Here is a 14090-nt window from a genome sequence, read left to right as displayed (position 1 = left end):
CCTGATGTGGGGTTTGATTAGAGATGATGTCATAACCTGGGCCAATAGAAAAGTGCAGCCGCACTCTCTGAGAATATGAGAACCTTACTTCAGGAAGGACATTAAGGCATTGGAAAGGGTGCAGAGGAGATTCATGAGAATGATACCAGGAATGGGGAACCTGAGCTATGAGGACAGGCTGGACAAGTTAGGACTTTTCCCATTCGAGCAGAGAAGGTTATGCGGGGACATGATAGAGGTCTTCAAGATCATGAAAGGTTTCGACAGGCTAGATAGGGAAAAGCTGTTTCCGCTGGTAGGTGTGTCTGTGACCCATAGTCACAGACTTAAGATATCTACCAAAAGAAGCAGAGGGGAGGTTAGAAGAATTTTTTTCACTCCATGAGTTGTTCGAATTTGGAATGATCTGCCTGAAAGGGTAGTGACGTCCGATTTGATAACAGCTTTTAAGAGAGAACTGGATAGGTATCTGGGGAAGACTGGTTTGCAGGATTATGGGGAGAAGGCTGGTGATTGGGGTTAGTGAAAGTGACTTGCTCTGTCAAAGAGCCGGCACTGACTCGATGGGCCGAATGGCCTCTTTCTGTGTCGTAACATTCTATGAATCTATATGAATCTATGTCTCTCTCCGTCTCTCACTCTGTGAATGTGAATCGCTCTGTGTCTCTGAGAGTGAGTCTCTCTCTCTGTGTCTCTGGGTGTGTGTGTCTCTCTCTCTGTGTCTCTGAGTACGTGTGTGTGTGTATCTCTCTCTGGGTCTCTTTTCTATTAGCCCAGGTCATAACACACCAGAATTTATTCCAAACACCCTCAAGTTCCTAGTGTTGGACTCACAGCACAGAGCACATCTGGTATAGTTTTGGCAGCAAACTGCAATTATTTGGGCAACCAATTTATCACAAACTCTCATTATAATGACCTCTCAGGTAGGACAAACTGTACAGGACCCCTACCCCTCACACCAATTTGAGGAAGAGAAAGTGTTGGGTGTGATTTAATTAAAATGCAGCCAATGCAAATCACATTGGACTTATGCCACTGAAGTCCTTTCCAATATTGAAGGGCATCCTTTTGGCAGGCTAATGAATATTGACTGAAACACTTTTACAAAATGTTGTTAACTTTTCACTGATCAGGCATGAGACTGTGCAACAGGTAAAATGTTAATATTTGGTTGGAGCAGATTTGATCCCCCTCAGCATATCAATCCTTGAAAATAAACATTAAACAAAATCCTCACTAGTGTCTACAATTTCTGCAATATACAATGCAAAAGTAGGTACACCAGGTCAGGTACAAACCCTTGATTCTCCAGCACCTTGGGATGACCTTCTGATGTGAAAGGCTCTGCACAAATGGAACTTGTTGTTGTTGTATCTACTCTGAAGAGGAGAGTGCACATGCTGGGTGAGGCATGCTGCCACCTAGTGGTCCTTCACACAGATGTAAAGTTTGCTCAACTTTACCCCATAATTTCTTTTCTGATTCTCAGATTTCATACCACTCTCACCTCAAACTAATGATAAGCTAAGGCATTGAACCAGTGCACAGCCTTCGTAATCATAGCACAACAGCCTTGTGATGTATATGGTGCACCAGGCAGGAGATGTTCTAGGTTGACATTGAGAAAAGTAGGGGAAAAGTGCAGAAAGCAAAAAAGGCAAGATTTACTGAGATTCTAGACTTCTCATAATGGAGATACTATTAAGGAGTTAAGAGCTCTTCTTCACCCTCCATATCCATATTTATGAAGATGGTCTGGTAGACAATAATGTGATTGATCATATTCTAGGGAAAGACTAGAGGCAGCAAGGCAGACTAAAGGCAGAAAATAATCTGAGAAGGAATCAATGAGAAGGAAACTAGAGAGAAAATTTGATGTTCGACTCTGGTAAGTTAAAAACATGATGGGGGAGGATGGCAAGTGGGGGTGGGGTGGGGGGCAACAATAACTGAAAGTTCTAAAAGCATTCTAATTGCCGGCTCCCAATTTGGCTTCAAGAATCTGGAGTAAGTGGTGCATCTGAATGTGCATCACGACCTATTGAATCCAGTAAGTGTCTCCTTTATGTGATGAAGCCTAATTTACAATAAATGTTGTGAAATGTGCTTCCGCCAATGATTGCTTGCATTATGTGCAAAGGCACTTTCTTTTTGTATGTGCAGAATAAGAACCTGACCAACAGTCCTCTAGATGAATTCATCTTTCACCTCATAGTTGTTTATGGGAAATTTACTGCCACAAATGGCTGCCATGTTTGCTTACAGAACCTGTTCAATCCACTGTTGTATGTATCCTGTTTAGTTCTGCTGCTTTCTCTGCACCAAATAACAGCATGTTGAAAGTTAATTGTAAGGATTCCACAGTAATGGGCTTAATTGCTGCGTTAGACATACCAGTGGTAAAAGCTTTATTGACGCTTTAAACTTGCGTCTGAAATATTATACATCAACACCTTTCATTTTCCGCATTGTGGCAGATCAAAGTTGCAATTAGGGAAAAAAACATCCAGACTGTGATTTTAATGAATATGTGCAACACAATCTACACATTAATCAATAAATAGACATGTTCCATTCCAAACTTAGCTACTGGTGGGTGGTGCAACAAGTTGTGTATTTCACAGTTCCACATCGCTTTCAATTGCAGTTTGTGACTTGTTTTTATTATTTTTGTACTTTTATCGCCACATAAGTTTAGATTGTGCCGCTAGGGTATATTCAAGTTTCCCCAGCACAGTTTGGTCTCATCTTTTTAATTGAAATGAGTTTTCAGGTTTCTTACCTAATTACTGGAATTTTAAGGAGAATGGTAACACAGGTACTTTTCTGCTTCTCCATTAAGAATAAAGCAGGCCATAGGAAAACAATGATTTTAAACTGGTGTTTAACTATAGCAATAATGTTAATCAGCCTACAAAACTGTTTGATTTTTCCATGCAGAAAAAAGTTTAATGGCACTGTGAACCCAATGACTCCTGATACAGCTCAAAATATTAAGAAAAGCATGATTATGTATACCGTTTGTGGTCAACGGGATAATTGAGTAATAATAAATATAATCGTTTCATTTGGTATAATGCCTTTCACGTAGGGAAGCTGTCCCAAAATTCTTCACATGATATACTGTAAAGTGTGTTTTGTGGATGAATGTGCAATCAATTTTTATACAGCAATATCCCATAAACAGCCATGAAGTAATGACCAATTTTATTTGGGGGATTGTTGTCCATGATACAGGGAGAAACCTTTTCTCTTTGAATAGTGTCATTGGATGTTTAATGTCCACAATTGGCAGATTGGTTTACCATATCATCTGGATGATGATGCCTCCAACAATGTAGCACAGCCCCAGCAGTGCATAGGAGTGTCATCTTAGACTATATGAGCTCCCAAGTCCCAATGTGGGGCTTGAACCCACAAGCTTCTGATTCAGAGGTGAGAATACTACCAACTAAGGTAGGCTGATCCAGAGAAATGTGTTTATAGTAACAATGTTTCCATTGAAAAGTGTTTCAAGTGAACTTGAATGAAGTCAGAGTCTGTTGGTTGTGAACAAATAAGATTGTTCTAGTTGATTGACTAGATACCTAACTGCAGTGATGTACTGTATTGTTATTATTATATTACTTACCATTTATTATGAAAATCTCACAGCATTGAGTTTATGAGTAACAGAGAATATACTTTACAGATCATGAAACCTGATTAAAACAGTCATTAAGTTTTTTTATCTTTATATGCTTACTGAACACATCTCTTAATTATACTATTTTAAAGGCCTCCATTTGGATCCAGCTAGAGGAGAAAAATCAGCCTCAGGATCATGAGGACATACGTGGACCAAGAACATAAGTATGAAACGAGAACAGGCCTTCTCATCCAAAGGATTATGTATTCCACAGACTGCACAAATTATACTATGGCATATTCAAGGATTACATTTCATTATTATACCTACCAATTTATTATCACAAGGGAATATTATCCTAAAACCTCTGATTCACAAAGGTATGAAAGAAGAAGTCAAGCCTAGCTATCTATCACCATACAACCATTATTACATTTTGGTTTGCTCTCTTTCAAAGAGGATAGAACTCCTCTGTCCAGCAACTTACAAACACCGATAGCATATTTGATCTTCTCATTTCAATCCCTCTATGGGGAAATAAATTCTGCTAATCTCTAAACTTGATTGAGGCCTGTTCATTTTTAAACTCTTATTAGCCTGGCTCTGTTGGTAACACTCTTGACTCTAAGTCATAAGCTTTTGGGTTCAAGTCCCATGTAGGGTTCACCTACAAAATGCACAGTGACTACAGTTTGTAGTGAATCCTGTGAAGCGCTTTGAGATATCCTCCCAAGTGAAAAGGTGCAATATCAAATGTGAGGAGATTAATATTTTTATTATCATTCTGAACCCACTGTCCAACTTAAATAATATTTATGGAAACAAAGTAAAGTAGTTAAAAGCCTGTTTCTGCCATTTTATTAATATGTGGCAGATCATTTTAAATCTATTTCTGTATCCTTTCTCTTAAGCTTGCCTGATCCTCTCTGTCTTTCAGACACTTCATTTGATTCTGAAACTATACCCTTGTGGGGTAGTATATTTCAAAATTTCAGAAGCCTTTGTTTAAATCCACAATATCTATGTTCCACAGCATTTTATGTTCCCTCAGTTGTTTCTTCACAATTAAAAGCATGTTATTTGCTATATTTTCTGTTGATCAAGTGCTCTGGGACACTACCCTGTGTGAGGGGCGCTATATAGATCCAAGTTGTTGTTGTTGTTGGAATGCTTCCTGGATTCAATAATATCAGAGCCATAACAAAATACATTTTATGACTATCTGGATGTTCCCACATCTTTTTCTGTGATGATTTCTTCATGCTTACCCAGAGAAACACATAGTCACTCTACTGAACATTACATACATCTCACGTGAAGCACTTTGGGACATTCTCCTGATGTGAAAGAATCCATACTAAATGCAAAGAATTGTTATTATTAAGTTCTTGTTTTCCCCATTAAACCATATGGTTAGTTTCACAATTTGAAGAGCACAGCATCTTTTTTACATCGGACAATTTTGTTCATGCTTTGACTCAGTGTCAAATACAGAACCCACACGTTGAGCCAACTGTTTATTGAAGCTGACCTTGAACTTTCTCTGTTTCATTAAACTGCCAGGCAGCAATGCAGTCGGCCAGCAACTTATAGCGAAACATTGTTTTTGGCAATTTTCACTGTAAAAAGTTTGCTTCTGTTTTACAGAATATGCCATAATACTGTCACAGTATTAGTGGCAAAGTGACAGAGCATTCATTTTTGGGTTTCCACAGAGTAAAAATGTGTGACCAGAATTTTTTTTAAATTAAAAACTCCAATTGTTGTTATGCTATTTCTCCTTTGGTCCAAGCTACTGTTGCTCCCTCTTGTATCAACAGAAAATATTCTCACAACATACAGCAAAATACATTCCTTTCTCAGTGTATGTTATATAAACTTGCTGGGGCACATTGGTGCTTAATTTGTTTAGACAAGCTTTGTGAAATCATGACTTATTTATTCAAGTCATCCTCTATTTAAAACATGGGATAGCACAATATGGAGTAACCGGGAGGCGGAAGAGATATGGAATCATATGTGATATTTGTCACTGGTGATAATAATCATATCCATGATGCATTTCTCTCCCCTTCTCTATACAGTGTAACTATTTATTTCACATTACACATGCACAATTTAGGACTAATATAGAAATCCAGCCCACAAACATGCCCGATCTAAGTCTCAGAATATATGAATTATATCACAAAGCAATAGGATTAAAAAAGAGAGAGGAATCCCTCTTTCTTTAGTGGCTTTATCAGCAGGAGAGGAAATAAGGAAAGTCTCCAAGTCTTTTTCATTGTACTATACATACCAACTATAACTTTCGATTGTAACCTTACTAATACTTATACTTTCCCCACTAATCATTCTCACACTTAGTTGGATTTTTTGGACAAATTTCGATCTTCAGTCTCTCCAGTATTTCATCTCTTTTGCAAAACATTTACCACTTCCAGTTTGGATGGGAGATTAGACTGAGTGGTTTATTTTTCTGTTGGGTTTAGTAGAGCCATTCTATCATTAACTGCTAAAGAAATATAATTCAGTTACCCCAAAGTAGCAGTCAACTGTTTTTCACCTTATTCTCCTACCTTCTTTTGAATGGCACTCATACCTGATAATAATCTCTCAAGAAAAAAACCAATAATAATTTGGTCACTCAATCCCTGAATGTTTGTGGGACACTGCTGTGTAATTGGCTGCCAAGCTTCACCCATAAAATATTACATTGAATTCACTTTATATTCTATGAAGCGCTTTGAGAAGTCTAGAAGACGTGAAAAGCACTATATCAAATACAAGGATCATTATTATTATTATGATTATTATTACTCTGTTCAGTGAACTAGCCCATTTGTGGTAAGCTTGAATGGCAACAAGTCAGGGGCTTGAACTTGTTTAGTAATGCTATCAACAGATCACTGCCTTTGCTTTCCATTCCTCCAATATCACTGTTCTTCAGTCTTCCAGTCCTCATACTCCTTGTTTTTTTTGTCATACTATCAGTCTATTGACATCAATAATCAGTTCTCTGGAGTTTTTTTTTCATTTTTTAGTGTTGCAGGATTCCTTCAATCCTCTTCAATCTTACTTCTGCTACAACTTAGATTTAAAGTCATCAGTGCTCAGTTCTGTGTCAGTTATTTTAAAAAGCTAACCTATCTCACCCTCTGCCTTAACTGCATTCGCTCATATCTGTCTCATATTTTAATTCCTATCTATTTTGAATCCTTCCCAGCTCTCCCTTTGGTTCTTCCTCTTCTACCTTCACTTAAGGGACAATCTCATTTACTCTGGAGATGCCTGTGAGATCCAACAATCGTGACCTTTTTCCCTGGAAATACTCCCATGTGGAGATGCATTTGACCCGAGTGGAATTATTTTATAAAATCATTTGTACACAGCGGTCATTCCCATTTTAGTGTGAGCATTTGCAATTGAATATATGTTTCTTATGATTCAGTAAGCACTTAAGAGTGAGTGCAGTGGAAGAACGACTAGGAAATCAATAATGGTGGCTATTGGAAATTTTTGTGCTCGGGTTGAGAGAACTGATAAAACACTTTTAACGTTTGACAAAGATGTGCGATAATCAATAATCCAGTTTCTCTGATTCCCCATCACCTCATTATACTCTTACAACTCACACAGTAAAACAATGTGCATTTGGCTGTGCCATAAACAATTGTTATATGGTGTCGCTAGCATCATTTACAGTTTCAACACGCAATGTTAAATTTACACCATTTTACAAATGGATATTTTATTATCGTAACCAATAGGTCATAAGGACTTAAATATAACAAATAAATGAAAAGTTGCCTAATGTGTCTCTACTGAGCTTTTACAGTACATGATGTACTACATTATTGTCATCTGAGGTGCTGCCCCATATCTGTTTCTGTGTATTCATTGTTATTTTGAGGAAAATGCAAAGTTAGAATCGGTAGCTGTTAGTTTATTTCAGTATCTGCATTTGATAAAACAACCTATTAGGTGAGAAGGAAAAGAACATTTTGCAATAGGCCAAATGTCTTCCAATAATGGTTTTCATAAAATGTCCCACAGGTATGTGATAGTATTACCAAAAATAATCATAATCCTTGCATTTGGTGTAGCGCCTTTCGTGTTGGACGGCCAAAGTGCTTCACAGGATTTACTGCATAGTGGAGTGATTGTGTATTTGTAGGTGAACACTGCAGCCCACTTGTGCACATCAGTGTCCTACAAATAGGCATGAAATGAATGACTATTTTTTCATATGAGGGATTGTTGGCCAGGACACCGGGAGAAAGTCCCTTCTCTTTTTGGATAGTGCCATGCAATCTTTAATGTCCACCTAAACATGCAGCCGGGACCTTGGTTTAACGTCTCATCCAAAGGATAACACCACTGACAATGCAAAGGACCCCCCCAGCACTGCAGTGGTGTGTCAACTTAGATTATGTGAGTTCAAGTCCCGACTGGTGCTTTGTTGCCAGAAAAATTCCTTCGGAATGTAAACTGAGCTATCTGCAGGCAAACTCATATAGGTCATGCTGATTTGTGAGATCTCAGCTCTGACTAAATTTGCCTCGAAGGTGATGGCTTGCCAGTCAACATAACAGTAATAATCTTAAATTTGACACAGTACCTATAACATTGTAATATTTTAAAGCTCTTTACAAAGAAATTCTGTATAGTGACTACTTATTTATAAATGTGAGAGATAATTTATGCACAGTGATGTCCTGCAAACAGTCAGGAAATGAAAGATCAATTTAATTGGAAGATGTTGGTCAGGACACCAAAAGAAAAATTCTTCTCATTTCAAGTAATGTAACTGGATCTTTAATTTCCACCTGAATAGGCACACGGGCTTCAATTTAATATCTCATCTGATGGCTGGCTTCTCCGACAATATAGGATTTTCCCATTACTTCACTGGAGTGTCAGCCTGGACCTTGAGCTTTAGATTCAATGTGAAACTTGAACCCATATCCTTCGGACCCAGAGTGAGAATCCTACCATCTGAGCCAAACTGTCACAGAGACATATGTGGGCTCCCTGTTTTGATGCAGTTTGTAACAAGACACTTTTTTCTGGCAGCAAATTACCAATGTTGTTATTGCTTTTCTGAACAGTTACTTTTCAAATGTCACTCCAATACGCAGTTTTACCTCATGTTCTGATAAAAATTAAAATAAAATCTGAGAATGCCCCTCCTTGAAGACATTGCCAATGATCGGAAGCTCTATGAATATGGAAAAACAAGTTATTTGGAAGGATGAATTAACATTCTGTAGGAAAAAATTCCCCCTGGATCTAGATATACTCTATGTAACCTTTTTAGAGTTGCCAGCATTTGACAAATTGTGGAATCCAGTCTTTATTTCCTCAACCAGCTGCAACTCCAGGTCCGCTAATGTCCTGGAACTCATTGTTGCAGGTCAACTTCAGTGACACCTCTCCCTCCACTCCCTCCTCAAGCCCCTGCTGTCTGTTTTTTGGCCTGCCAACAGCACAGAGCCAGCTCTTATCAAAGTCACATACAAAATCCTCTCTATCTGTGACCAGGGCCACCTCTGCCTTCTCATCCTCCTGGATCTCTCTGCTGCATTCGACACAGTCGACAACGCCATCCCCCTCCACCACCTCTCCTTCCTCATCTATCTTATTGGGACCAGACTTGCATGGTTTGAGTCCTAGTAAAGCAACCACCTCCATTTCATCTCAGCAAATGTTTTCTTCTCCCGCCCCAGCCCAGTCACCTGTGGGGCACCCCAGGGCTCCATCCTCTTCTTTTCCTTATATATATGCTCCCTCTGGGCGATGTTATCCGCAGACATGGGGTAAACTTCCACCTGTATGCAGATGACACCCAAATCTAATTTGCCTCCTCCACTACCAACTCCAGGTCTGCCGATGTTCTATCAGTTTGTCTGGCAGACATTAGGGCCTGGATGAGCGTAAACTTCCTGCAGCTGAATGTGGACAAGACGGAAGCCATACAACTTGGCTCCTGTCAACATCTTCGCTCTTGCAGATCTAAACTCCTCAACCGCCCTGGGCTCTCCCTCAGCCTCACTGAACCAGTGTGCAATCCAGGCATCCTGTTCAACCCCCAGCTGTCCTTCCTACCCCACGTCTGGTCCCTGACCAGGACCGCCTTCTTCCACCTCTGCCACATTGTCTGCCTCCGACCGTACCTTACCCCAAATGCAGCCAAAACCCTTTTGCATGCGTTTGTCACCTCCTGCCTGGATTACTCCAACACACTCCTCACTGGCCTCCCCAGCTTTACTATTCAAAAGATCCAACTCATTCAGAACTCTGCCGCCTGCATACTGACCCAGACCAAACTCCAGACCCACATCTCACCAGTTCTGGTCAGGCTCCATTGGCTCCCCATCATCAAATGGATCGACTTCAAGATCCTCACACTTGTGTTCAAACACCTTCACTCTCTGGCACTTCCCTACCTCTCTGACCTCCTCAATCCCCAATCCACCACCCAGCACCTTTGCTCCACTGGCACCGCGGCCTCCTACTTGTCCCTCGCACCCTCCGCCCCACCATCGGAAGTCACAATTTTAACCACTATGCCCAAAACTCTGGAACACTCTCCCATTTTTCAAGTCACGCCTGAAAACCTTCTTCTTATGGCCACCTCCCCACCAACGTATCACCGTCTCTTTAAAAGTCTGTGTAAATCCTATACCCAGCTGATAATACTTCTGAAAATAAATAGGATGAAATAAATGGGTTAAAAAAGTGAATTAAACCATTTCTCATTCTAGTTTTTTATGTTCTTTTGATATTCTGTTTTTCACAATTGTGGTGCAAATGTCCCCCAAAAAATTGCCTCTACTGTATTCTAAGAGGCCAGCCAAGCTCAATTGCCTTTGAGTCAGAGGGTTGTGGTTTACAGGCCAATGTCAGGACTTTGAAGTCAATCTATGCTGATGCTCCAGTGCACTGCTGGGGTAATGCTGCATTGTTAGAGGTGCAGTGCTTTGATGAGATATTAAACCTAAGTCCTGTTTGCCTGTTTAAATGTTAAAGATCCTATGGCATCATTCAAAAATGGAGTTTCTCCCGGTATCCTGGACCACAATCTCTTAATTGTGATCAAATTAATCATTCACTTCATAGGTGGCACATTGATGTGTACAAATTGGCTGCTGCATTTGTCTACAAAATACGTAATCACTACACACTGTATCCTGTGAAGCGATTGAGAAATTCTCCCAACACGAAAGATGCTATATCAAATGTGAGCATTGATGTTACTGCTATTAAATAAAAGAGTGTAGATGGTACAATCTATATCAGACTGGTATCTGCTCTTTTCTTCACTAACACATGACAGAGGTACGAAGATGCAACTATTAATGTGATCCACTTGGAAAGTTCAATATATGGATCTCACAATCATCAGAGCTTGCATGACTGAATGACACACATAGGATCTCTCCAGTCCAAATCTTTCTAAACCTTTCTGAAGCTTCCAAGTCCAAAGCCAGTGTTTCCAGTCGCAACATGATATTTTAATGCACATTCTTTGAAGAACCATAATCTTTCTTGTCTGCCCAAAGGGACTCCAAAGAGGAAGTATACTGCTCTAAGTTAAATTGTAACACTAACAGCGAATGGTTAGAATAATGCACTCTCAGTCGCTTTTTGTGCAACTCAGATTTCTTATTAAGGAATCCCATTATGAAGCATTGCAAATGTTGACACCAAACTAAGCTTTTCCAGAATCCTGGTCCATTAAAGTGCTTTCATAATATACATTGCTTTCAACAAAACATGTTTCAAACTTACTTTACCTGAAAGAGGAACATTGTAGTGGAGCGATTGTTGTTCCATTATCTTTTTCATAGGTTAAGGTTACATTAGTATGAATTCTCATCTTAATTGGAAAAAATCAATATTTGTCAGTTTTCCAATTGTCTCCAAATTGAAGAAAATGTATTCCAATTCCTTTTTGTTTTAACTTCAGCAAACCTTTGTCTGATGTCTAGGTCATAAGTCCTCCATAGTTGGTGCTTCCTTAATGTCCGTTCACATGGTTAACGTATTGAAGTGACATCCATGTCAGTCTTAACTCTGACCCTAATGAAAAAATCCATAAAAAAGGTAAAACAAATGTCAATATTACCTGTCAAATTAAAAAAAAATGAAAACCAGCAGCTGGTATTGCCTAGTGAAAATACCACAGCCACTCCCATGCATATTGTGTGCGTAAAAAAAATCAATGGAATAGAGCTGAAACACCTGGACAAAATAAGAGTACAATGTATTGGCATTGGATTTCAAATAGCATTACAGAAACTTAAGAGACACAACATATTTCTCTTGGCTGGTTGCCACAAATTGATTTACAGATTTTAGTCTTACAAATCATGCTAATCTAGTTTCTCTCCCACTCCTTCCTAATGATTCAAGACTATTCTCTCTCAACTTCATGTTTAGAAAACTTTTACCAGTATTCTGTTGAATTTCACCCTGGGTCCTTTTTATTTGGTGCAAATCTGAAACAAGTCATTCTATTATATAAAACACTCAGAATTTTGAAAGGTATAATAAACCTCATTGTACAGTATTTGGTAACTTCTGAGATACTCTAATATCTGAAGTTGGGAGATAACACCAGCAAAGGCACAGTGTCCTTTTATGATGTAAACATGCTATGGTTTCTATGACCTCTGGATAGCTTATCTTTCAATCAAAGCAGTCCTAATAAAGAATGATGTTTTTCTCCTTAAATACTGGCTTTTTAAAATGAAAATGCCCTTGTTTCAAAAGTGAAGAAATTTCACAATCGCTGAATAAGAATGGTCGCCTTGACTTCAGGCCATGGAGCAATGTACAAGTTCCACTTGAATTGTCAGGAGAGAATCATCAATACTGACTGATTTGGGAAACCACGTTTAAATTGAATTTGTGATGTTGCTACCTTGATACCCTCGGGAGGATTGACAATGCACACACTTTTTGTTCACCCTGATTTTCAAGATCATCTGTCTTTTCCTAAGGTGTTGTATTTCTGTTTCTTTGCAGAGTGTGTCCATTCTGTATAACATCAAATATGTCCTATAGTTCAGAAATTCCTTTGTCTCTGCAGTCTGAACTCTCCTGATAACTTCAGTGAGCTAAGTGGTAATTTTAACAATGGCAATAACATCTTCATTCAAGTTTTTATTAATTGCCCTGAGCACTCTTTCCATCAGGCCTTTAACTATGTATAGGATATCACTATTGATTTACAACTCCCTGCTCTCTCTGTCTTAATCTAATGAGTTCACTTGCATTTCAAGGTTTACAAGTAATGACATTTTCCCCTTTTTGTGCATCCTTTATTAGATCTTGAAGGTATTTTTGAATGTTGTATTTGATGTTTGAATAATGATTCAAACGTCAATATCTACAAATGAAAATTTTAGGAAAATAGAGAGATTAAAAACAGGATTATTAACCAAATCATGTCACATAATAATAATCCTTGCATTTGATATAGCACCTTATCACGTCTTCGAGATGTCTCTTCACAGAATATAATGTAACGTGAATTGTATATATATATTCTTGTGAGTGAAACATGAGAAACATGTGCAATAGAACTTTGGTTACTTGTGGTCAGCAGTGGTCTTCAAATCCAATGAACAATTCATCATTATCTAGTTAGGGAGGGACCTGAATAATTGCATGTTGGGCTTACTCCTTATGATCATTTCCAAAGTTCCATGGCATGCAATTCTGCAGAAGATAGAATCACTTGCAGTTAACAAAAGAACAAAAAAAAAATTGCCAATGAGCTGAATTAGGTAAATGGTATTTTCTTGCTCAATTCTATTATGCTTCATTCTTCTATTGTACAATTTTCAATGTGATGGACTTCCTCCCGATATGTATGAAAGCCACTTTACAAATGTAATTTTGTTATGTTGATTGTTCACAACCTATTTATTCTCTGGCAATTGGTTAATAACTCCAAGTACAATTCACAAGATAATATTCTGAAATCTCTCAATGACCTTCAAAATAAGACTAGTTACATTTAACAGATTATAACATCCACATAGGCTGAACAGGACTGAAAATCATAATGTTCTGTGATCAAAGGTAAAATGGAATATTTGTTTATAGTTGTATTATCCGTGCCTTTCAGCAAGGAATAGATTATATAGCTATAATGAAAATAGTAGGCTTGAATTATACCTCATTCATATATTAGACCATTGTGCTGTCATCTGCAGGAGCATCTGATTCAAATGCTCAGAGTGTCAGAATGAACACAAGTTCGAAGGTCAAAAATCACTGCTAGATGAATTTTCAGCTCAAGGTCTGAGACACTGAAAAGAAGAATATATTACAATAATAAAGCAACTTAAGTAACAGGAAAGTTTTAGTATTGTAATATTAAAGCTAACCCACTAAATAACTACAGTACTACATTTTAAATCCATATATTTTTTAAAATCATTAG

The sequence above is a fragment of the Callorhinchus milii genome, unplaced genomic scaffold (assembly GCF_018977255.1).
Source record: "Callorhinchus milii isolate IMCB2004 unplaced genomic scaffold, IMCB_Cmil_1.0 Scaffold4, whole genome shotgun sequence".
NCBI classification, from domain to species: Eukaryota; Metazoa; Chordata; class Chondrichthyes; order Chimaeriformes; family Callorhinchidae; genus Callorhinchus; species Callorhinchus milii.
Note: the sequence above shows the minus strand (reverse complement) of the source record.